General features: G+C 39.0%; 1 long non-coding RNA gene across 1 annotated transcript in view; it reads left to right on the top strand.

Moving 5' to 3' along the window:
• The window catches only part of LOC117308818 (uncharacterized), a 497295-nt gene that overhangs the window by 332362 nt on the left and 139581 nt on the right, over nucleotides 1-25352 (top strand). Inside the window, exon 8 of the long non-coding RNA XR_012327721.1 lies at nucleotides 5274-5386. This is a non-coding gene — a long non-coding RNA (uncharacterized lncRNA). The remainder of the gene's footprint in view (nucleotides 1-5273; nucleotides 5387-25352) is intronic.

Here is a 25352-nt window from a genome sequence, read left to right as displayed (position 1 = left end):
GTTCCAGTGGTTGGAAACATTTTTGTAAAAATAAAAAAAAGATCTCTGTAAAGAGTAATCCAGTAAAAGCACTCTTTCTCTATTTTAATTTGCATGACAACTTCGACTTTTATCCTGTCCGTATTGGATAAGACTAGAGTGATATTGAGTGATTAAGAATTGTGTGTGTGTGTATATATATATATATATATATATATATATATATATATATAGCTTAGCCACATGCTTACATTTTTACTCTTTTTATTTGAAGATGTTACAAGCTGTTAAAACACATAAAAACATAGAATACTGTGGAGATGGGAAGCTTAGGCTTTGTGAATATGAAATGAAATATTCCTTGGTATGTCTTCTCTTAAACTGTCGTCTGAAGTTCATTCCTGGGGGGAATATTTTGGCTTTGATGTTTTAATAGGTCTGGAAGTCATTTTGCAAGTGCCAGCTTCCTCATTCTTTCTTCTTGATTCTATGCCCTCCTCCAAAGTCATAACACTGATAGAAATTAAAAGACAACGTTGGTCCGTGGGGAGGGAAAAGACCTCTCCCACCCTTTGATCCTGTCCTTCATTCCGCAATCGTCCTCAGTAGGGGAGCTAGCATCCCATTTCTGCCACGTGCACTTACTATAAGGCAAAGAGGAACATTAGTAATAAGACATAAGTTGTCCCAAGCTAAAGCCAGAAATTAAAATGGACATATTGGTCTTCAGGGTGAGAATTCATTTTACTTTTAACTCAGGAAAGCCCCTGAGAACTATTATAATAGGGAGAAAAGATTCAGTTCCCACACCACAAGATGTTCCTGTTTTTAGCCAAGAAATTTCACATGCCCCCTGTTCCTTCTCCCTCTGCCCATGTTCCCAAATTTCTGCACCATAGAAATTCTTGCTGAGGTTTGGACCTCCAATGTCAAATACAGCCCCAAGCTGCATTTACTGCCAGAAAATAAATTGGTAGGTTGTAGTGTTCCTATTTCATTTATTACCAAGTAGATAGACTTGGGAGCCTTGTTTTGTTAAGTATCAATGTCTGGGCTTGTCTCAGAGAAGCACTCTTTACTGCACTCTGACAGCTGTGCTCCACGGTAAGCAATCGTCCCTTCCTTATGAAGAGCTTCCAAAATGCCTCACTTATGTGTCATCATATATTGTACTGTCTTCAGATGTTCTCCATAAAAATATTAGGACACACAATCCCTTGGTCTTATTTCTATTTTACCACCCTTTGTGTTGCACCCTCACGAAGTTCTCAGTGTAAAAATGGGTTTTCTCATTGATTCAGAGGGTGGACTTACACATACAAAGAACTTTGAGAGTCTTGGCCGTGATGGTTAATTTTATGTGTCAACTTGCTTGGCTAAGGGATAAACCCAGCTAGGTGGTAAAACATTATTTCTGGAGTATCTATGCGGGCATTTCAGGAAGAGATTAACATTTGCATCAGTAGACTGAGTAAAGTAGATGGCCCTCCCCAGTGCAGGGGGCCAGCATTCAATTCACTGAGTGTCTGAGTAGAACAAAAAGGCAGAGGAAGGGCGAATTTGCTCTCTGCTATAGCTGGGACCTCCCTCCTCTTCTGCCTTTAGACATTGGCTCCCCTAGTTCTCAGGCCTTCAAGTTTGAATTGGAACTATACCACTGGCTTTCCTGAATCTCCAACTTGCAGATGGCAGGCGTGTCTTGGGACTTCTCAGCCTCTATAATTGCATGAGCCAAGGACTCATAATAAATCCTGTAAGTATATATATATATATATATGCATATGTATATCCATCCCATTAGTTCTGCATTTCAGGAGAATCCTAACTACTAATACATTTGCTAGATGTCATCATGCAAGTTCAAATTAGTCATGTGACTAAAGACCTGAATCAGCCTGTGTAGGGCAGTAGTTGTGCTCTGTGGTGACCTAAATGGGAAGGAAATCTAAAAAAAGAGGGGATATATGTATACATATAACTGATTCACTTTGCTGTACAGCAGAAACTAGCACGACATTGTAAAGCAACTATACTCCAATAAAAATTAAAAAAATAAAAGGGCTCTGGAGCCAGGCTGCTAGAGTGTGAATCTTGGCTTTGCTGTTCTCATTGCCTGTGCATATTGGGGAAGTTATTTGACAGCTCTTTATTTCAAATTTCTCAGCTGTAAACTGGGAGTATGACTAGTGCTTACCTAATAAGATTGTTTGTAAACATCTGTAGGGGAGCAAAACTTGCAACCCCAAAATGCCTCCTTGGCATGTGGATTATTTGGGGGGTAAAAAAATTCAAGGCCCAGGAAGAGACTTTGACCTTTCCCATAGCTGTCTAAAAGAATTTGTATACAGGGCCTGTTCCTGGAATAGAGCTTTGCTGAGATAGCTGCAGAGTATGGGCCAGGTGCAGTGGGGGAAATGCTAGAGACCAGAGTCCACTCTGTGTCCTGTTGTCTCTGCATGACCCAGCAAACATTTATTTACCAAACATAGTCTTTTCCATCTTCATGTGAATTGCCTGCCTCCCTTTTGAGGTTCCAAAGCACTACCCCCAGCATCCTCTTTTGTCTTTAGTTGAAGATGGTATTTGAGGTGAGGGTTCTGGCCTTTTTGGCAAATTACTCAGGTTTCCTGGGTCTCTCCCATGCATACATGGTATTAAACTTTTGTTTGATTTTCTCCTGTTAATCTGTGTCATGTCAATTTAATTCTTAGACCAGCCAGAAGAGCCTAGGAAAGTAAAAGAAAATTTCTCCCTCCCCGACACACCGTGTGAGATGTGCGTGCAAGGTTTTTAGAATAGTCCTTGTCATGTGTTACCAATTATTTTAAAATTTCCCATCTTCCCACTTGTTGCTGTTTCTCCTTCCCTATTTCCCCTCTTTGGCTACATATGCTGGGGCTTCATACTCCTGACTGGGTAGGTCCCATGTATATATGATAGCAGTGCCCTGTTCTCTGGACCCACCCTTCCTCTTACCCATAACTGAAAACCTTGTACAGCACGTTCTCCACTTAAGATATAATAAAATAATTCATCCTAAGATGTTAATGACTGAAAATATCTATGCATGTTCTTTCTTCCCTGTCTTTGTATTTAAATAGGGCACAAGATCTTAATTTAAAGCACGAATTCCTAAAGGGTAGGCTTTAAGATGGGATATATTTCCATTGGTGTTTAGTGCTAGAATATTGATTTCAAGCCATAGATGGAAGGCAGTGGTCAACTCTAGTTGTTTAAAATTCTAATCAACTTCCTTGCTCATTTACGACTGGTCACTATCACATCCTCATCATTGTGGTTGTTATCATTTGAATAAGAATAGTCACTTGAGCACTTTCCTTGGCATCTTACAAGATTATCTGATTCCTAAAAAAAACCTCTGCCAGGTAGGTATTACTCTTCCCTTTTGACATATAAGAGAACCAATAGAGAAATTGACGCAGCAAAGGCACCCAAGTGGTGGATGTTTGCTGTTTGAGCTCAGATTGTGCTCCAAGTCCACCTGGCTCTGAAGGTAATGCTTTAATCCCTATAGAAATAGAATGAAATAAATAGACACCTGGTTTATGTTCTTCCTGCTCTAGTGGACAGCCACAGGACAGCAGGCTCAGTGCCTGCCTCTTCCCACGATGACCCACAGTTCCCAGCACAGTGCCTTGTTCAGAAGGTCCCACTACATGTTTGTGGGAAGAATAAATAGATGCATGAATACATTCATCAAATCTGAACATTTCTCAAGGAATGAGATGTGACTAATGACTGTTGGCTGGGTTTGTTAGTTTTCATATCATGAATGGTTTAAGAAGTATTAGGAAAGTAAACTACCTCATTCACTGTTCACAGACCCTCTTAGTAATGTTAGTAAATCAGAAAAACCAGGTATCTGAATCACATTCATTTGCACCTGATGCAAACAGAACTGCCTACGATCACAAACAATATCTGACAATTATACGATTAATTTGACCAGTAAGGAGACTAGTTCCTAGATCCATCTTAGAACTTAAGTGAGCTCACTTAGGTAGTCTCCCTCGTCCAAATTAACTGATCTCTCAGATCCTCTACTCTCTTTGTGCTTTAACTGCCCAACCACAGATGGTGTATTTTACTGTTTTCTGTTGTACTGTATTCTGAATGCGGTCCTACTGGCATCAATTTCAGTATGGTGGGTGGAAATGTATTTCTCATTGCACAGTAAGGCTATTGCAAGTTGCATGGTGAAACTCTATAACTGCTTGCTGTGCTGAAAGTGTGTCTCATGGTGTCCTATATTTCAGTGGCCTATGAACCAAATTTCGGAGCAATATTGAAAGTAACAGTAACTGGAAGCATAGATCCAGTGTCACCACAAATTCCTGCTCCAGAGACTAGCTTTCCATTTTTAAACAAAGAGGTGGCATGTGGTACATATCTAAGAAATTCCCTTTTGATTTTTTGGACTTTCTAATTTTTTAAAGAACTCAAAAACATTATATAATATTGATGACATTCAAATAGAGTTCATAGCTGGGACATTCAAAGAAGAGTGCTGTTGTGTCTCTCTTGAGTGATTTCTAACTTCAAAACGATAAAACATAGAACCATGGACTAAAATTAAGTGCAAAAACCAAGGATATTTTATACTATGGCACAATTAAAAAAAATAAAGCACATATGTGGGATTCAAATAAATTGCAAAAGCAAGACAGTAAGCTAATGTTTTTTTTATATATTTAGAAATCAAAAATATTTTCATCACTCTGAATTAAAATTGCACAAGAAGCAACTGATAATGTGTGCAATTGCTTGGGGACATGCAGAAAAATGCAACTGAATTGAAAAACATAAATTACATTGTTCAGAATTTGTATGGTATTTTGTTTCTTAGGTCTGTTTTCTTTCAGGAACTTTGTTGTGTTCCCAGTGAAATGATTCTAAAGGTTTTTTTAGTAAGTAAGCCTGGTGCATTCATATAACAGATTAAAATTACTCCAAGAAAGGCATTAAAGTCAAATAGATCTATAACCATCCAGTAAAGGTGGACGTACTAAAACTGTATTTTCTTTTGCTGAGTGATTGGGAGAAAAAATTGCCATAACTTATTATTTTACTCCAAATAGTAAAAAAAAAAAAAAGCTTACTTTACTAGTCTCTGCTTTTGTGCACTGCTGACTGTGCTGATACATGAATTACTTTCCATATATTGATTTTCTGTTGAAATGAGAATCTGCCAGGTGCTCTAAAATGGATGGGCAGGGTCTTAACGTCTGTAAAGTGGTGTGCTGGTACTGATCCGGGGAAACTTCTGTTTTCAGGCTGCATGTGCCACTTGGAAGGAAGTGGGTTCCTACTGCACACTGGGTGTTGGTGGTGCCTGAGGCTTTTATGAGCACCCTGGACAGTGGCTCTAAACCTGGACATTTCTAAGGTGAGGAAACACTACACCAGGACTGTGTGTCTGTCACCAATGTGACTGCTCAGCCGAGATGCTGAGTTTGGTCCATTTATGATCCAACACAGCCACAAGGTCACCATGATGCAGGGGACATGATGCTCATCAGCAAAATAAAACCTAGGACCTCTTGGGTCAAGCCCTGGAAGAGAATCTCCAAAGAGGAGGAGCCAGCGTCAGGTGCCCTAACTGTTCTGTTTTATCTGAGCGTCCTCTCACTCTGAATCCTTGTACCATTAGGGATACACTCAGTCCCTTAAAAGCACTTTGATTTTCTCACAGAACAGCAGACAGACTAGAGCTTTCAAAAAGGGCAAACAAAGTTATAAAATACAGAAATTATAAGCAGAAAATTACAGCCTATATATATATATATATATATATATATATATAGTTGGTCAAAAAGTTCGTTTGGGTTTTTGGTACCATCTTATGAAAAACCCGAACTAACTTTTTGACCAACCTAATAATATTAGGATATTCCTGCTATGGCTAACCTTAGCTTCATTCCTAAAAAGGACCTTTAGCCGAATTCCTCATTTTCTAGCTTCCCGATTGCATTTCGTGCCTTGTTTCCAGAAAAAAATGCCTCTATTCACTTGGTCTCTTTGCTACAAAGTCCCGAAAGGGTGTTTTAACTCTGATCCTTTCCTGAGCCCTTCCAAATTTTTGGTTTTTAACCTGAGTGACAAGCCTTCACCCTAAAAGAATGCCAGAGCAGGACACATTTCTAGGTGGTAATTAGCTATATGTATAGGAAGTGGCTTGGTCTCTAGAACCTCAAAATATGATATTCCCTTAAACCAGCGTCAGAGCCATGTGTATCAATTAATTTGCTTTTGGTCAAGAGTGACAGAAACTTGACTTCATTGGCTTAAATGTTGAGGAAATATATAGGGTCATTTAACAGAAGCAGGGCAGGCCTCAGGTTTGATTGAGCCGGCAGCTCAGGGTGTCATAAAGGATCCAGATTCTTTCCATTTCATCTGTTGTTCACAGTGTAGACTTCATGCTAAAGCTGGATCCCGGACAGTCATAGAGGAACTGCTAGTAGCAAATGATGCTACCTGCTTTTTCAGCCATTTCAGCAGAAAAGAGAGAAGGAATTTCCTCCTGTAACTCTCTCTCTCTGGAAATTGGCCCCTGATGTCTCATTGACCTGATTTGAGTCACATGCCTATTCCTGAACTGATTTCTGTTTCCGGGGAAATGCCGTGATTTGTTGGCCTACGCCTGGCTTCTTGATGCTTGTGTGAGTGAAGAAATTTTCATTATTGACAAAGACTGCTTAGTACAAACTCTGGAGTAGGGTCAATCCCCAACACCGCACTGCTGATGCACAATGAGGAGTGGTAGAACCAACTCGGGACCGTCAATCATGCATGTATTTGTCCATAAAAATTAATTATCAACCAAAAGCCCACTCCATTATGCTCTGTCTTTTTAAATGATAAAACTCTTGACTTCTTCATCACGGGGCTCAGTAAACTGGAGGACAGTAGGGATTCTGTCTTTGCTCTCACTAGTTTTATGTACATATTTACTTGGAGAGGGGGCTCTTACTGGATATGTTCAGTTTCAGCTGATATGTGTGCTTTCTGTTGCACCTTGACCACTTCACAAGATGTCACACTTCCCAGCCCCATACAGATGTGGGCTTATGAGTTTTTTGGGACAAGGGGATTTTACATAGAAGTGAGGTTGATAAAGACAAAGCAGAGACTTGGGGCTCTGATGGATGTTGTTCATGCTGGCTGGTCAATAGCTATTGATCAGTTCTAGCGGCTGTCAAGGAGAGGTCCTCTCTGAACTCCAGTGGGGACGATAACTAGCTCTTTGGTACAAGCACCACTCACGTGAGTGGAGACTGGGTGGCTTATGGGCTCTGTTTCTGCACCCATGGTGTGTCTGGTTGTTAGCAATGGCCTGGACTTCTGGCTGGGCCATCTCTGCCTTCTGACTTGGCTTCAATCTTCAGTCTCTTTACAGTGGAATCTCTTGTCCCAAGCTCCACCAATTTCCACATGGTCTCTTTTTGCCTCCTCAGCAAAGCCCAACGAATCTCATTTCGACCTTGCTCATCACGTGTTCCTTCAAATCTATTGTTTATTCCTTGAGTTGTTTCTTTCCATCCTTAAGAGTTTTGCACCTTCAAAACCAGGGAGAGACTCCTAAGTTCAACTCCCTGTTTATACAGCCATATTGATTGAACTGTTTGTCCAACCCTCTGTCTCAGAATCTAACCATTTTCTGTGACTTTAATTTCAACTTAGTCTCACTATTTATTCTTCTTTGAAAATTACATGCCCTCAGAATCCTGAGGACTGGAATATTTTTTTATAAGGTAAAATAATAAACCAATATGATACTGTATCATTTATTTTACATTGCTGGCTTTGAGCCAGCTAGATAGTAGGTGCCGTGGCTCTTGGAGAATCTTTTTAACTTTCTGGAGGTAAACATCTATGTAAGCTTGCTTGGAATTTTAGAGGATTTTTACAACTCAGAAACATCCTTTGACTAATTTGCAGGGATTGCCTAACACGATCAGTTTATTTTTTATATCAGTATCCTTATTTCTAAGACATTATTGATGAACTTTTAATTAATATCACAATATTTATATATGTAATAATAATATTGACTAGTATTTAGAATGCTTTGAGAGATTACAGAGTGTTTTCTTTTTATCTCAGTTATTTTTAACCTATGATGGCAGATGTAAATAATATTTCTATTCTACAGAAATTTAAAGCAACAAGCTCAAGGTCATGTATGTGAAGTGGTGGAGTTGATGTTTGGACAAATACAATCTTAACTCCAAAAGCCATACTCTTTCTGTTGGAGCAAGCTACTTGTATTTACCGCTGGGAAAGCCCCTCTACTAAAATCTAACTGCTCCCTTAGCCTCCGTGACCTCTTTCCCTTTTTGCCTTGGAAAGAATTGATGGACACTAAGAAAACATTTCGATGCATTTGAATAAAATGAAAAATGGTTTTATAATCTCAATGACAAGGAAGAAGGCTAAAAGGGCTTTTGTTATTTTTGAAAGGACACCCACTGCTACATAATATATAGCTTGTTGACTCAGGGAGTGATCTAACTCATTTTTGTTAAAGGGCAGCACTATTTCCTTAAAATTATAGGCTAATTAGTTTCTTAGCTGTTCCATCTGAAAAGCAGCTCAATGCCAATTACCTAATTGGCATACTGCAGACTTCCTTCTCCTAGGCCTATATTTTATGAAAAGAGAAGGAAAGGTTTAAGCTGAGAAAGGGAAGAGTAGCCTTTGATACCTGAGAACTGGCCTGACACTATCAGCTGGGTGTTGGTGTTTCTCGGAGCTGGCCTTGAGAAACTCACAGCAAGGCCTTGTTGTTGTCTGTCTCACAAAGTACGAGCATCAGGCAAGGCCACTCTGTGACCATGAGATGAAGTGAGGCACAAAAGGAGACTGCTCTGTAATCTTGTCTACACACAAACAGAACAGGGTTATGTGCAAACCACAAAATACCACACATTCCCCAATCTTCCGTAATATGAGTGACTGCTGCTGCTTTTCTGATCACAGCTTTAGCCTCACTCTACACTCCCCTTCTTGTCTATAAAATATGGTTCTAGAATTTCTCCTGTTTCCTGAAAGCATTGCTTCACATCCTGAAACTTCCCCAAAGTCGCCTAACCCAAGCCTGATAACTGTAGTAAGTTCTTTCTAATATCCTCTTACTGAGACATCCCATGGCTCTCCATGGTGTGTGTCTCCCTTATTACAATGAGCAATAAGTCTAATGTTTAAATACGGAGGTGTTTCTCCTGGTAGATTTTGGCTGGAGGCCAAAAAAACTTGACAAAGTTTAGTTATTCAGCAAGAGGAAAGATTTAAGCATAGTGTGTTCCATTAACATCTTTAGTTACACACTTTATTACCTTGGAGAAATCTGGGAGTACTAGAAGGTTAATTGTGGTTGTCTTTGATAGGAATAGTTTATGGATTATCAATATGATCTCCATAGACACCAGTCCCACCCAGTTATTGACAGTTATTTAGAATTTGCACTTTAGGCAAGGTCAGTAGTAAAGATTTTGGATAGCTCTTACATCAGTTTGCAGTGGGTAAACTAGAGCTATGCCTTGAATCTATTTTTAGTAGTCCAGCTACTAGTACTAGCTGTGTGACTTTGGAAAAGGTGTTTAGCTATTGTGAAATGGATGATGATAGTACCATATTCACAGGGATGTTGTGAGGATTGAGTGAGATAATATGTCATATATTAAGCACTCAATATATTTTAGCAATTATAATGATTTTCACTATTATCATGACTTAGGAGTGGTATGTTAGTCTGCTCAGGTTGACATAACAAAATACCATAGACCAGGTAGCTCAACCAACAGAAATTTATTTCTCAGTTCTGGAGACTGAAAGTCTAAGATTAACATGCCAACATAGAGAGAGAGAGAGAGAGAGAGAGAGAGAGAGAGGGAGAGAGAATGTGAATGAGCACAAGCTCTCTGGTCTCTTCTTCTAAGGGCACTAATCCCACCATGGAGGTCCCACCCTCATGACCTCATCTAAACCTTATTATCTTCCAAAGGCCCATCTCCAAATGCCATCACAATGGGGGTTAGGGCTCCAGCATATGAATTCTGGGAACACCTAATTCAGTTTACAGCAACTGGTCTTCTCTTTTAACTCATGAAAGAGCTAAAAAGTAACTATATTAAAACCCAAGTAATAATTTTTGGTGGTCAATTCCCTCAATATTGGTTTATGGTTAATCATGTGATACAGTACGTTCTGTAGGATATATCAAAAATTTACATGGTTCAAGGTTACACTTTCTACGAGTCCCTTATGGAGATTTTTCATGACCTTTCCCATCTGTGCCTCCTCCAGCCTCTCTGGGCTGAGGCAGTGTGGCTTTCTATTAGGACTGAAGCAATTATCAGAATTCTCAGCTTTTGTAAAAGAATGGAAGTTCCCCCCCTAGCTGGGCTGACTCAGAAGACAAGTGGCTCTGGATTTAACTGAAAAGATAAAATATTGCACTTTAGGTACTTATTGAGTATTATCTCAAACTCTCTGCCACTTACTGTTCATTAAAAGCTCCGTTTAGAGGGCTTCCCTGGTGGCGCAATGGTTGGGAGTCCGCCTGCCGATGCGGGGGACGCGGGTTTGTGCCCCGGTCCGGGAGGATCCCACGTGCCGCGGAGCGGCTGGGCCTGTGAGCCGCGGCCGCTGGGCCTGTGCGTCCGGAGCCTGTGCTCCGCAACGGGAGAGGCCACAGCAGTGAGAAGCCCGTGTACAGCAGAGAGAAAAAAAAAAAAGCGCCGTTTAGAGAACTAATACTTACATGTTGTGATCCATTTATTCCTCTATGCTTTCTAAAATCTATGCTAAATTTAAGTCAGAGCAGGACAGTTGAGTACCTGGATTGTATCATTTTGGCTTATGTAGGATTGCTTTTACAAATTGGGTTTTGTGATTGTGCTGTCAGCCTGCATTAGATGTCTCAAACTAAGGGCTTCTGTTACTTACTGCTAAATCTGGTGAGTGGTAGAGTGTGTAGAAAAATTGTAAGTGTTCAGTATTTGTTTAGTGAATGAATAAACAAATGACTAAATGATTACATAGGTATTTGGTATTCATCACACTACATTCATTAGGATGGGAGAAATTTCTCATAGGACTTAGTACTAAGACTAGAAGCATTTTACCAGTATTTAAAATCTTTTTATTTTTAAGTTAACATATGGTAAAATTAACTTTTTGGGGGGCATAGAGTCAGTAGAATGTACAGTCAGTAGGTGTGCAGTAGAATTTTAACATATGTCTACCTTCAGGTAACCATCGCCCCGACAGGATACAGAACAGTTTCATCACACCAAAAAACTCCCTTGTGCTTTCATTTTGTAGTCATACTTTCTCCCTCCCCCTAATCCCTAGCCACTGATCTGTTGTCAATCACTACAGTTTTGTCTTTTTGACAATATCATAAAAATAGAATCATACAATATGTAACCTTTTGAGAATGACTTCTTTCATTTAGCATAATGCCTTTGAGATCATCCAAGTTGTTGTATCGTTAATTTATTTCTTTTTATTGCTGGATAGTATTCCATCATATGAATGTAACATTATCTTCTCACCCATTGAAAGGTGTTTGAGTTGTTTCAGGTTTTAGTTATTATACATAAAGCTGCTGTGATCATTCATGTACTGTTGTGTGTGTGGGCATGTGTAAGTTTTTGTAACTCAGGGGAAATAACTAAAGGTGAGAATATGGGATCATACAGTAAGTGTATGTGTACCTTTGTAATAAACTGCCAACTGCTTTCCAGAGCAGGGGTACTGTTTTACATTCCCACCAGTGATGTATGAGAGTTCTGGTTGCTCTGCATGCTTGCCAACCCTTAGTGTTGTCAGTAATTGTTTTGGACATTCTAATAGATATGTTATAGTATCTCATCATAGTTTTAATTTTTGTTTCCCTAATGGTTAGTGATATTGTATATCTTATCAGGTGCTTAACTGCCTTCTGTATATACTCTTTTGTGAAGTGTTCAAATCTCTTGCTCATTTTTTAAAGACTGGGTTATTTTGTTACTGTTGAGTTTTGAGATTTCTTTGTGTATTTTGGATAAAAGATCTTCGCTGAATATGTGATTTGCAAATATTTTCTCCCAGTCTATACTTTGTCTTTCTTTCTTTTAACAGTGTCTTTCACAGAGTAAACCTACTTAATTCTGATTGGGTCCAATTTATTAATTTTTTTCTATTATATCTATGAATTTTTGCCAATTTTTTGCCTTAACCATAGGAAATGTTTGTCATAAATTTTCTTCTGTTTTTCTCTGAAAGTTTTATAATTTTGCATCTATATTTAGGTCTGACATTCATTTCAGTTAATTTTTACATAAGGGGTAATGTTTTGGTTGAGGTTCTTTTTTCTTTCTTTCTTTTGCTTATGGATGACCAATTGCTCTGTACCATTTGTTGAAAAGGCTATTCCTTTGTTAAATAGCTCTGAATATGAACTGGCCATATTTGCTATATTTGCATGAGTCTATTCCTGCACTGTCTATTCTGTTCTATTAATCTATATGTCTATCCTTTTTCCAATATTACACTGTTTTGATACCATAACTTTATAGTAAGACTTAAAATGGGGTGGTGAGATTACTTCAACTTTACTCTTAGTTTTGAAAATTGCCTTGACTATTTCAGTGCCTTTGCCTTCCATATAAATTTTAGAATTAGCTTGTCTGTATCTACCAAAAATCCTGCAAAGACTTTGATTAAGATTGAGTTAAACCTATAGATCATTTGGGGGAAGAACCGGCATCTTAATAATATGGTGTCTTCAAATCCACAAACGTGAGGTGACTTGATTTATAAAGGTCTTCTTTCATCATTTTGTAATTTTCAGCATACAAATCCTGCAGGTGTTTGTTTAGATTTATACCTAAATATTTTATCTTTTGGAGCTAATATAAATGGTATTTTAAAAAATTTCAGTTTCTACTTGTTCATTAGTGATATAAATACAATTGATTTTGGTGTGTTGAGTTTGTATCCTACATCCTTGCCAAACTCACTTATTTGTCTTAGGAGATTTATTGTAGATTACATGGGATTTTCGAGGCCGACAATCATGCCATATATCAAAAGAGAGAGTTTTATTTCTTCCTTTCCAGTGTGTATGCATTTTTGTTCTTGTTCTTGCCTTACTGTTCCGACTAAGAATGCCAGTACAATTTTGAATAGAGGAGGTGAGATGGACTTCCTGTGTTGTTCCTTACCTTAGGAGGAAAGTATTCCGCCTTTCACTCTTAGTGTGATGTTAGCTGTGGGTTGTAGATGTCTTTTATCAGGCTGAGGAAATTCTCTTCTGTTCCTAGGTTGCTTAGAGTTTTTATCATGAATGGATACTGGATTTTGTCACATGTCTTCTCTGCATCAATTTATATGATCATGTGGCTTTTCTTCTTTAGAGTGTTAAAATATGGTGGATACATTGACTGATTTTCATATATTAAACCAGCTTTGCATTTGTTGTGATGGGTCATACTTTTTATATATTGCTGGATTTGACTTGCTGATACTTCATTAAGGATTTTTGCATTTGTGGTTTATTCTGTGGTTATCTTTCTTGTTCAGTCTTTGTTTGGTTATGTTATGAGAGTGATGCTGGCTTTATAAAATGACTAGGAGGTGTTTCCTTTTCTTATGTTCTCTGGAAAAGATTGTGTAGAATTGATGTTATTTCTTTTTCAAATGTTTGGTAGAATTCACCAGTGCAACCATTTAAATCTGAAGATTCATTTTCTGGAATTCAATTCTTGTAAATTTGTTGAGGATTTTTAAATGGTCCAAGATATGTGTATCTTAGTGTATCTGTGGACATTTGAAAACAATGTGTATTCTGCTATTGCTGGGTGGAGTATTCTGTAAATGTTGTTCCACTTTCTTCTGGCCTCCATGGTTTCTGGTGAGAAATACACAAGAATTAAAATCATTGTTCTTGTATAAACAATGCATTATTTTTCTCTGGATGTTTTCAAGATATTTTCTTTGTGTTTAGTTTTCAGCAGTTTGATCATAATACGTATGGACGTGAATTTATTGTATTTGGGATTCACTGCACTTTCTGTATTCCATCAAATTTAGGAAGTTTTCATCCATTATTTTTTCAAATATTTTGTCTGCATTCTGCTCTTTCCTTTTATTCTGGGATTCTGATGACATAAGTATTAGATCTTCTGATATTATCTCATGGGTAGGTCCCTGAAGCTCTATTCATTAAAAAAAACACAATGTTCCTCTGTGTTTTTCAGATTGGATAATTTCTATTGATCTATTTTCAAGTTCATTGAATCTGTCCTCTGTCATTTCCATTTTGCTATTAAGCCCATATAGTATGTTTTTTTTTTACTTTGCTTATTATATTTTTTTCAGTCCTAAAATTTCTTCTTCGTTCTTCTTTCAATCTTCTGTTTCTTTGCCAAAACTTTCTAGCTCTCCAGTTGTTTCAACTGTGCTTGCAATTGCTTGTTGGTACATTTTTTATAGTAGCTGCTTTAAAGTCTTTGTCAGACAATTTCAACATGTGTGTCACCTTGGTAGTGACATCTATTTGTTTTCTTTACCCATGTAAATTAAGATTTTCCTGTTTCTTCATATGTTGAGTTAATTTGGATTGTATACTGGACATTTTGAATATTATGAAACTGTACATATTGTTTAAATCCAATGGAGGGTGTTGATATTTTTCTTTCCGCAGGCAATCAGTCCAGTTGGGCTCAGCCCGAACATTTCCACCAATCTTCTATTGGCTGTGGTTTCAATGTTCTTTCATCTTCAAAGCCTTTTTGGTACTATTCGGTTCTATTTCACATGTGTGTTACCCAGTGGCCATTTCCAGGACCCAGGTGGTGATCTGACCTGGGTGGTATTCTATAGCTTGATTCCGTTCTCAGAGTCTTTACTATGGTGTTTAGGATTCAGTCCACACATGTGCAGCTCAAGGTGAGTCTCAGTGGTCATAAACTACTTTATGGGATCAGTTTCCTGAGTTCTTCCCTCTCAGTGATCTCCCTGGTACCTTCCAGTTCTTTGGATACTCTTTTCAATCTTTTGGCCAGAAACTTAAGACTTTATTTACCTCACATTGCCATGCACTTCTATGATTGTGCCCATGTCTGGGGCCAAGAGGTGAAAGGACAGGGAGAGAGAAAAAGCATCAGGGGTTCACCCATTCTCTTGGGACTGAAGCTCCTCTGATCAGGGAAGAAGTTTCCACAGTGTTAGTTGCCTGCTGTTCCAGGTGTTGCTGCTATTGGTGCCGGTAGACCTCTTTCTCATTCCTTGAGCCTCAGTCATGGGCTATTCCAGTCCTCATTAATGCCCTTACCTCTGTTTCTTCTAAGTCCTGGCTGGAACAACTGGAGAAAGACGGCGCTGAACTCACCAACAGTTCATCAATACTTTGGATTTTGGTCTGCTTTTCTAATATACCTGCTACATTCCAGAGTCTTTAAACAGCTCTTCCTTGCATTCTGTCCAGCTTTTTTGGCTGCATTCAGTGTCAGAGACAGGGCGGTGAGTGCTTACTCCATATTACCTGGAAAAAGAACCCTGTTATGGTTTGCTTTTGTGTTCCGAACATAACAACTCATGTAACTTATGGTTTAGCTCTCACTGCCTTTCAGAGATTTTAGAGCCAAGTTTTGGCTGACTTATGCCCACATTCCCAGCCCTAGTTACTCTGTGGTGTTTTGAACATTTAGCCACTATGTCATATCTCAGAGGTTTGAGAAAGTCCTAGGAAATCTAGGTAAACATCATCTCCTAAACCTTACTTATTCCCCATGCTGTCCCCTTGAATCATGTGTGCATTGTGTGTGCATGTGTATGTGTTTTACACTCTGAAGAATCTTGTGATCTAGCTAAGGTGAAAGGAAGACACTTGTAAAACAAACGTGATTCATTCTTGTAAGATTATTCACAGTTTTCTGAATGTAATATGCTATTTAGTGCTTTCATGCTAATGCTCATAGTGTTATTTCTAGAATGCTTTTGCATCCTTCTGTGACTGAAAAATTCCTAGTCATCCCGCAAAGGCCTTTGGACTGTGTTTTTATTTCTTTCAGCCTCTTTAACTGATCTGCTGTAGGCAAAGCTGGTTGCTTTTTTTATGCTTCAAGAATGCTTCATTCACATACCAATATTATGATACTGTGGTATGTTACATTATTGTTTCCAATTGTCTGCTCCTTCCCCTGTAAGAGTATAACACATCCCCACACTTGCCATGATGCCAAGTAGATGGTGTTTTCCTGTTCCGTAATCAGGATGGGTCATATGACTTTCTTTGGCTGATAGAATATGAGTGGACGTGTGTCCTTTCAAACAGCAACTTATACATGCTGTGTGGTTTAGTTCATCCTTTTGTTTGTGCTATCAGCCATGAGAACAGGGTATCTAGGTGGGGGTCACACTTTCAGCCAACGGCCAGAATGAGAAGACACGTGGAGCAGAGACAAGCAGAGCCCCAGATGACCTGCAGACCAATAAGTGAGAAATACATGATTGTTGTTGAGTAAGCCACTGTGATTTTCAGGTTTATTATTATTATTATTATTATTATTAAAAATCTAAGAGAATGTCTGATTCTCCAGCTAGACTGCTCAACAGGGTCAGAAACTGCATGGGCAGAGCTTAAAATGTGAGAGGTACTTGTGGAAGGCTGTTGAGGCTAAAAGACCAAAGAAGACAATGAGACCAAAGAGGATTTCACACATAGGAGTTCCTGGGGCCTCTGGCGCTTCCAGCCTTAACCTCCTGGAGCAAATTCAGACCAAACGAACAATGAATGGATTGGCCCAGTCTGAGTATATACTTTGGAATGGCACTGGTTTTCTGGTACTGATTGAGTCCAGGGGTAGCCAAGTATGGTTCACAAAAGCATATACAATATGAACCATACTTCAGTGGGATTCAATCTAGGCATGAGATGGCTTAAATTAACTCAGATACTGATAAACTGGATGACCTTGAACAAATCACTAATCTCTCTCCTCAGCCTCATTTTTTTATCATCCATAAAAATGAAGGGGCGTAAGGGTGGATAAGAGTTAGTTTACCCATTTTCAAAGGTCCCTGTTTTTAGTGTTATTTTTTTCTCTGATCTTCTGTTGAAACATTTTTGCTTTAGTTCTTTGTATGCCTAGATAGTTTAGGTGTATCCACAGAAGGGGCCAAATTAATATATGGAAGGCTCCTGCATAGACATGCCACTTCAATTATTTGGGATTTTATTAGAGTAAAGAACTACAGGTTGCATCACTAAACGGAACCATCAACAGATCAACTGAGTTTGGTGCCAGCCAGGCTGGGAGTGTGCAGGCTTTTTGAGCATCTCAGCATCTTGGCTGTGAGCTGCCTTCGCAGCTTGCTCTCCAGCTTTGCTTGGTCCTTTAAGCCACTCTCAGCTCCCAACCCTATGGCTTCTTTGCCCTGTCCCTGGCAAGGACAGATAGACCTATGTCCTTCTTGGCTGTCTGTTGCTGTTTCTACTCAGAAAGGAAAGTAGAGAGACTGTATTTGGGGCTTCTCATGTACCCCTGATGAAAGTGCAGTTGGTCTCTTGTGGTTCAGGGTCCTAGGAGTTTTACATAAAGAGTCACAGAAAAATTGAGCTGGAAAAGAGGTTACCCAATTCCTAATTTAGAGATGAGACATCAAAACCCAGAGATTTTGACTTACTTAACCCAGCAAAGCTGACTAGTGGGAAATTTGGGGGTAGAAATTGGGTCTGTGACCCTTCCCCTCAAAACTAAAGACTGAAGATTCAGGAATCTGAGGAAAAATAAACTACATAATGAAATGCAAAATGATCCCTAAATTATACCAGGTTAGAAGCAGAAAAGAGATCTGCTAGTTCAGCTCCAGTCTCCTTAGTTCTTATCCTCCTCTGCCCTTAAACATGTCATTTTGGTCCGACCACTTGACAACAATCCATCTTTTCAAAGTCTGTTGCATCAGCTTTTAAGCAGCAACAACTAAAACGCTGAAAAAAATAAAAAGAAAGAAAAGAAAGAGCAAAAGAAAGCACAGCAAAAGACCCAGTAGACTGCTGGTGTTTTGAGGATCACAAGAAAATTGACAAATCGCTCAGCCTGTAAGCCTCATCTACTGTAGTTATCAATTATGTATCATAATTCTTGCTTGTAAAGTCCTTTGAAATATTCAGACATAAGACTCTAAAGGGACAAAGTAATTAAAATGATTAGTTACAGCAGAAAAAAGTTTAAATCAATGTTCCATGTAGTGTCCATCATATTCCATTATGCTTAGTTCTTATCCCCCCTGTTGCAGATACCGGAGATGAGCTAAGAGAACAGAAAGGGTGGGATTCATTTGCAGGGGGTTCTGGGGGGGCAAAAACTAGTCCTTACTCAGTGTATGTTGAGCAGGATGTTGCCTGATTCATATTGCCTCATTCACTATTTCTAAAAAGCCCCTCCAAAGAGAGAAAGGTAAGAAAACTGAGGGTCAGAAAGGATACATTTCTCCAGATCACACAATACCTAGACTTGAATGCAGACCTTTCTAACTCCAAAATCCATGCTCTTAAGATAGGTTGATTTCTTCCCTTGGTTTATGTGTGCATCTTAAAAGTAAGTGGGAGAGCTGGACAAGGGGTGGGTAGTGGGGTAAGAAGAGATATGTGAACAACATTGCCTGACTCTCTGTACACATTTATTAATTCATTGTTTCATACATTGCTTGCTGACTATTCTCAAGATACTGTAAGATAGAGATGAAGCTGGCACAGTCCCCATCTTCAAGGAATTTAGGGTCTTGTAAGCAGAGGAATAATCACTAAAAGATTGCAGGAAAGTATTCTAAGTACTCGGATGTGTAAGAGCAAAGGTAGTTCTAAAAGTTCTATATAGAAGGGGCAATTGGATCTTGTCAGTTGGCTCTGAATATCCATTCCCACCTCTTTCTATGTCCTGTCTTATGCTGCAAAAGGCTAGAAAGCAGAAGTCTAGTTTGCCCAGACTCTCTTACAGCTAGGGTTCTCAGTGTAAAATAGGTTCTGCCAAAGAGATGCATATGCATGAGTCTTGGAAAGCAGGAGAGAGGCAGAGGTCATCTTCCTGATGCTCCTGCTGATAAGATGGGCTCAGACTTGTGGATGTCAAATGTCCGGAGGCAGGTATAGCAGCTAAAACCAATTTCTCTATCACTTGCCTTGTGGGAGTCATAAGAGTCATAAGACAGTGGGAGTCATAAGAGTCATAAGACAGTGGGAGTCATAAGACAGTTGTGATGAGTCATAAGACAGTTGTGATGGCGGCAACAGTTGGGTTGATGACAGGGTCGTCTTGATTCTTATGGCGGAGGGTTCCTGAATCCAATAATTCCGAGGTCACCCCTGGTTCCTTCTCCTCCTTCCAACAATTTTATAAGCACTTAATCCTTTAATCAATCTCTTTCTTATTTATATATGTAGAGTAGGATCTATTTCCTGCCCAAATGCCTGATGGATATAAAGGGGTTTAGGGAGAGGAATTGTTTGGAAGGGGGAGGGAGTAAAGAACTTCTCTGGAGAAGTCATTTGCATGGCGAGCACTTTGCGTCTCTGTAATTGTGTGTTTACTTCAGTTGGCTTAGGCAATAAATGGCTTTAATGGATAGGCTTGCTCCAAACAAATAACACCAACATTTTCTCTGTCTTTTTTTTCTTTCTTTCTGCTGTTATGTTCCAGTTTAAATCACCTGTGTATCCTAACCTCTCAATTGAATATAGGCAAGAATATCAGACAAAGCCCATTAAACTATCCCATTTATGTTTTGTTTTGTTCCTGTAGCTAATATTAGTTGGAATGATTCTTATCCATCCCAGGTCAAGAATCTGTGAGACATGGGACGAAGCACTAAATTAAACTTACTTTGAAACTAAAACTAATCTTTAAACCAAAAAGTATAATAGTGATTTGATACAGAAAAACACTGAATTTTTAAGATTATATTAGACTATGTTAATTTTGAAACAGGATGTCTATTGAATGCTGAAACCCATTTCAGCATGACGATAGCATGTTTTTCTCTTTTACTGACTAAGATAAAGGAATAACTGGCGGTTTGCTAACTTCTCTATGGATTTGCTGGTTTTTATTAATAATTACTTATGTGCCGTTTGCAACAAGTGTGGACCTAGAGGTTATTACGCTAAGTGAAATAAGTCAGACAGAGAAAGACAAATACTCTATGATTTCACTTACATGTGAAATCCAAAAACCAAAGCAAATGAACAAACAAAACAGAAATAGACTCATAAATGCAGAGAACAAACTGGTGGTCCTCAGAGAGGAGGGGTTGGGGGAGTTGGTGAGTCAAAATAGGTGAAGGGGATTAAGAAGTATAAACTTCCAGTTATAAAATACATAAGTCACGAGAATGTAATGCTGTAATGCATAGCGTAGGGAATATAGTCAGTAATATTGTAATAACTTCATATGGTGACAGATGGTTACTAGATTTATTGTGGTGATCAATTCATAATGTATATAAACATTGAATATGTTGTATACCTGAAACTAGTAAATATAATCTTACATGTCAACTACACATCAATAAAACAATATAAAGGAAAAAAATAATTATTTAGGTACCTTAAGATCTGTAAGTATAAAAAATATTTTGCTTCTATCTGCGATGCATCTTATAATCATTTCTATGAACTGTATTTGTTTAATCATGTAAGCTAATAAGTGAATTGGTTTCATCATTTTAGCCTACCAGGCAAGAACTGTGCCCAGTGCACTTCTGGCATTTAATAAATACCCATTTGTTAAAATGCCCTGCTTGAAAAAAAAACAACAGAGAGAGTATAACAGCCATCCCAAACAATCCCTTGTACTGTCTCCCTAGTTTCTACAGTCTAGAGAGAATAATAAAGGTCCTGATAAGGTAATAATACGACTGGTCTATGAGATGTGGATTGAGAGATAGCGTGGCCAGTCAGGGAAGACTCCAAAGAGCAGGCAACTCTTGTGTTGAGTCTTGGAAGATGGAGGTCCATTGCCTGGTAGATATGGGGAAGGGAAGGGTGTTCCAGGTAGAGGAGCATAAGAATCAGAAGGCTGAAAGTAGAAGAAGGCATTGGGAATCCTCAGAACTGCAAATTGCTCAGTGTGACTAGAGTACAGGGGGTTGGCAGAAGGAAACCTAGAGAGACCCTCACTGGTCCAAACCTTCAGGGTAAGGTCCACCTCACCACAGAGTTTGCATTGGGGCAATGGGATATTTTGATGGGTTTTAAAGCCTGGAGGCCACATGATTGGTTTGACTTTTGGGAAGAACATTCTGGCTGCAGCAGTGAGGATGGAGAATGATACTGGTGCTGGAGGACATTTGGGAAATTCAGTGAGAGAAGGAGTCAGATGACAGAAGGTCGATTCCAGTGAGCTGAAGAGTGAAAGGTGAGTTGTGTTACCAGAAGTGCAGGTTTGTCCCCAGAGAAGATAAGTTGGGAGGCAAAGGAGGGGGAGACACTACCCTGAGAGAGCTACAGGGTCAAAAGTGCTTTTTATTTATTTATTTGTTTGTTTGTCTAATGTGTGAGACTTCAGAAAGCTTATTGGTTAAATGGAAGAAACAAGGAAAGAAAGGCACTAGAAATACGAGAGGCAAGTTTATTTTTTATGAGGCTTAAATAAATAATATGCAATACTGAAATAAGGTCCAGATTTTTCTAATGATAAAAATCAGAATCTCACAATATATTAGAAGATAATATAGGTAATGATGTTTATAATCTTTTGATGGAAAAGTATGGTAGACAGAAGAATGGCCCCTCACAGATTTCCATGTCCTATTTCTTTTTTTTTTTTTTTTTTTTTTTTTTTTCTGCGGTACGTGGGCCTCTCCCATTGTGGAGCACAGGCTCCGGACGCGCAGGCTCAGTGGCCATGGCTCACGGGCCCAGCCACTCCACGGCATGTGGGATCTTCCCGGACCGGGGCACGAACCCGTGTCCCCTGCATCAGCAGGCGGACTCTCAACCACTGCGCCACCAGGGAAGCCCCATGTCCTATTTCTTGAAGCCTGTTAATATATTACCTTACATAGCTGAAGGGGCTTGACAGTTTATTAGATTAAGGGTGTTGAGTTGGGGAGATTATTCCGGATTATTTGGGAAAATGCAATATAATCCTAAGAATCTTCATAAAAGGGAGGTAGGAGGGTCAGAGTCAGAGATAGAGATGGGAGATGTGATGAAGGAAGCACAGATGTGTGTGTGTGTGTGTGTGTTAGAGAGAGAGAGAGAGAGAGAGATTTGAAGATACTACACTGCTAGACTTAAAGATGGAGAAGGAAGGGGCCATGAGCCAAAGAATGCGAGTAGCCTTTAGAAGCTAGAAAAGGAAAGGAAATGGATTCTTTCCTAGAGCCTCCAGAAGGAATGCAGCCCTGCCAACACCTTGATTGCAAGACTTCTGACCTCCTGAATTTCAAGCTAACAATTTTGTGTTGCTTTAAGCCACAATTTTGGGGGTAATTTGTTACAGTAGCATAGAAAGCTAATACAAGAAGATATGAGATGGAAACCAAAAAGCAAAGGGAAAATGGCTATTCTTAAAAAGTTTTAAACGTTTTGTATTAGTCCCAAATCATAAACCTGCTGCAAGACAATTGAAAACCGAGAAAGGTTATACAAAAGGCAATATATGTGCAGACAAAAAAGAGTTAAAAACAATGCTAATACAAAGCAAACTAAAATCAGTATAAAAAGACTAATCTAATAGAAAGTGAGAAAAGAATAATAAATTGTTAATGTCAAAAGAAATCCAAAAGCAAATAGGTAAATATGTGTTGCTAAGAAATGCAAATTAAAACATTGAAATAACCTTTTTTTAATCTGGACAAGCAGCAGTGATTTATTAGACACCCAGTGCTGGCCAGGGTATAGGGAACAACAAACACTGCCATAAACTCTAGGTGACGTTATAATTTGGTAAAAGCTTTCTAGACAGTATTTTGGCATTTATTACTTAACTGATAACTGTACTTACTCTTTGATTTAGCAATTTCATTTCTAGGATTTCATTCTTTAAAAATGCTGACTCGTGAACAAAGATATATATACATAAGAGCATTCATAGTAGCATTGCTTACATGGAAATAAACTAAAATGGGTATAATTAGGAGAATGTTTGAAAGACATTTGCCATATTCAAATAATGGACTACTATGGTCCCTTTAAAGTATTGAGGTAGATAAGAGACAATCTTTATAATACATTGATAAGTGACCAAAGCTAGTCAAAAATATGTACATTCTGATTCTATCAGAAAATGTATATATGTGTTATGTGCATTTATATATTTGTGAATTACATGCACAAATAATTTATATCAGTATATACTTGGAAAAAAAATCTTTCAGAATTTACAAGCAAACGGTTAACAGAGGAAAGGTTGTGATTACAGGAGGCTTTTGCCTTCCGTTTTATTTATTTCTCTATCATTTGATTTTTTTTACAGCACATGCTTTTTTATCCAGGAATAAAAAACTCATAGAATGGTGAAAACGTTAGAGTTTTTATGACTCTTACGTGACTTAATTGAGCACAGTGGAGAATATTCAGCTGAGCACAGTGAAGAATATTCTTCTCGTGCTAACAAATGACCACTCTGATTACATGTGGAAGAAAGAATCTAGCAAATTATTATTTTGCAGAGTAGACAACAAATAACTACTTGCTGAATGAGTAAATGAGTAAATAGAAGAAAAGTGACATGCTTTCATAGCTAAGAAAGGAAAGGCTCTATAAATCTCCCATAGGGACCAACACTCATTTCTTTGATGTTACCTGAGGAAAGAAGAAGTGTTCAAATATCTCTGTTGTTTTCTTTCGTTCTGTTTGCAATTCCTGAAGCTATCTTCAGTGTCCTGACATCAACTTGGAATCTTCATATAATACAAAGTATAAACATAACCTATTAGGAAACTCAAGCACAATGTTTCCTGTTGATAAAGAGTAAATTATCTCAAGAAGAAATTCCAGAGGAAATCATCTCTGGAGTCCAATATTCTGAATCATGTGAACCTAGTGGTAGCAACTGTATCAAATAAGATTGTGAATGTCATTTAAAGACTTATTTTAAATGTGATTATGCTTAATTGTATAGCACTGCTTAAAAAACGGTATTAACCTTGACAGTTTAAAAAAAATATTTTGGCCATTAGCTACGTCATGAAGGTGAGTGAGGTCGGACATTCACATAACCAATTTCAAGTGGTTAAATGAAACCCAGTGATTGAAGTTGGCTTTATGTCTGAGGAGAGCTTAAAAAGACTAGGTCTTACAGTTGAAGTTTTAGAACTGTTGTCTCTTCACATGCTCCCAGGAGACCCCCTTTCCCAACCTTTTTTATTTTCACAGTTGGACCAGGCATAGATACCTGGACCATTCAGTGTCTCTGTCCAGGGAAAGTGGAAATGGATTCAGGAAGCCAGTTCTCTAGATATGGATAGGTGTGACATTGAAAGTCAGGAGTGGTGGTAGCTTCATATTTCTCTATGTGGATGGACAGTAGGGAAAGACAATTGGGAGGGAAAGAGGCGAGAGGGAGGCGAGGGGAGGGGAATAGGAGAAGGAGGAAGATGAGGGATGAGGAGGAAAAGTAAGAGGGGAGGACTTCCCTGGTAGTGCAGTGGTTGAGAGTCCACGTGCCGATGCAGGGGAGACGGGTTCGTGCCCCGGTCTGGGAGGATCCCACATGCCGCGGAGCGGCTGGGCCCGTGAGCCATGGCTGCTGAGCCTGCGCGTCCGGAGCCTGTGTTCCGTAACAGGAGAGGCCACAACAGTGAGAGGCCCGCGTACCACAAAAAAAAAAAAAAGGAAGAGGGGAGGTGTGTGAGAAACCAGGTGTGCAGAAAGAAGCGGAGGCAAGAGACAGTAAGAGAAGGAGAGGACCACCTGTGTTCCCGAGGGATTCACAGTTCTGGTGCCTTCCTAGGTCCAAAGTATATTCCTGTAACCATTTGTTCCTTTTTCCTCAAACTGCATTGGTTTGATTTCTACTACCTGCAAGGTAAGAGTCCTAATTAAAACTAGAGAAGAAGTAATTGTGCCTTTCATCTAGAATTATTTCAAGTAAGTCTGGAAGTCAAACTCTGTCTAGATGGCCAGAGTCCCCTGTACCTGCTGGGGTCCGTGTCTCATTTCTGGACTCCGGAGGTGAGTAGCTGTGGAGTCTACCACTCTCAGCCCCTGATTGTTTCAGTTGTTCCATTCCAACACTTAGGCTTCCATGCAGTTGGCTGCTTTGGGCAAATCACATCATTACCCAAGCGTTATCCTCTCCTTCCTTCATTACTGACCACAAAGGCACATCCCATAGATTATCAGAGGTGGAAGG

This window comes from Tursiops truncatus, chromosome 18, assembly GCF_011762595.2.
Source record: "Tursiops truncatus isolate mTurTru1 chromosome 18, mTurTru1.mat.Y, whole genome shotgun sequence".
Lineage (NCBI taxonomy): Eukaryota > Metazoa > Chordata > Mammalia > Artiodactyla > Delphinidae > Tursiops > Tursiops truncatus.
The sequence above is the reverse complement of the archived record's forward strand: the minus strand, read 5'-3'. Positions and strand labels throughout refer to the sequence as shown.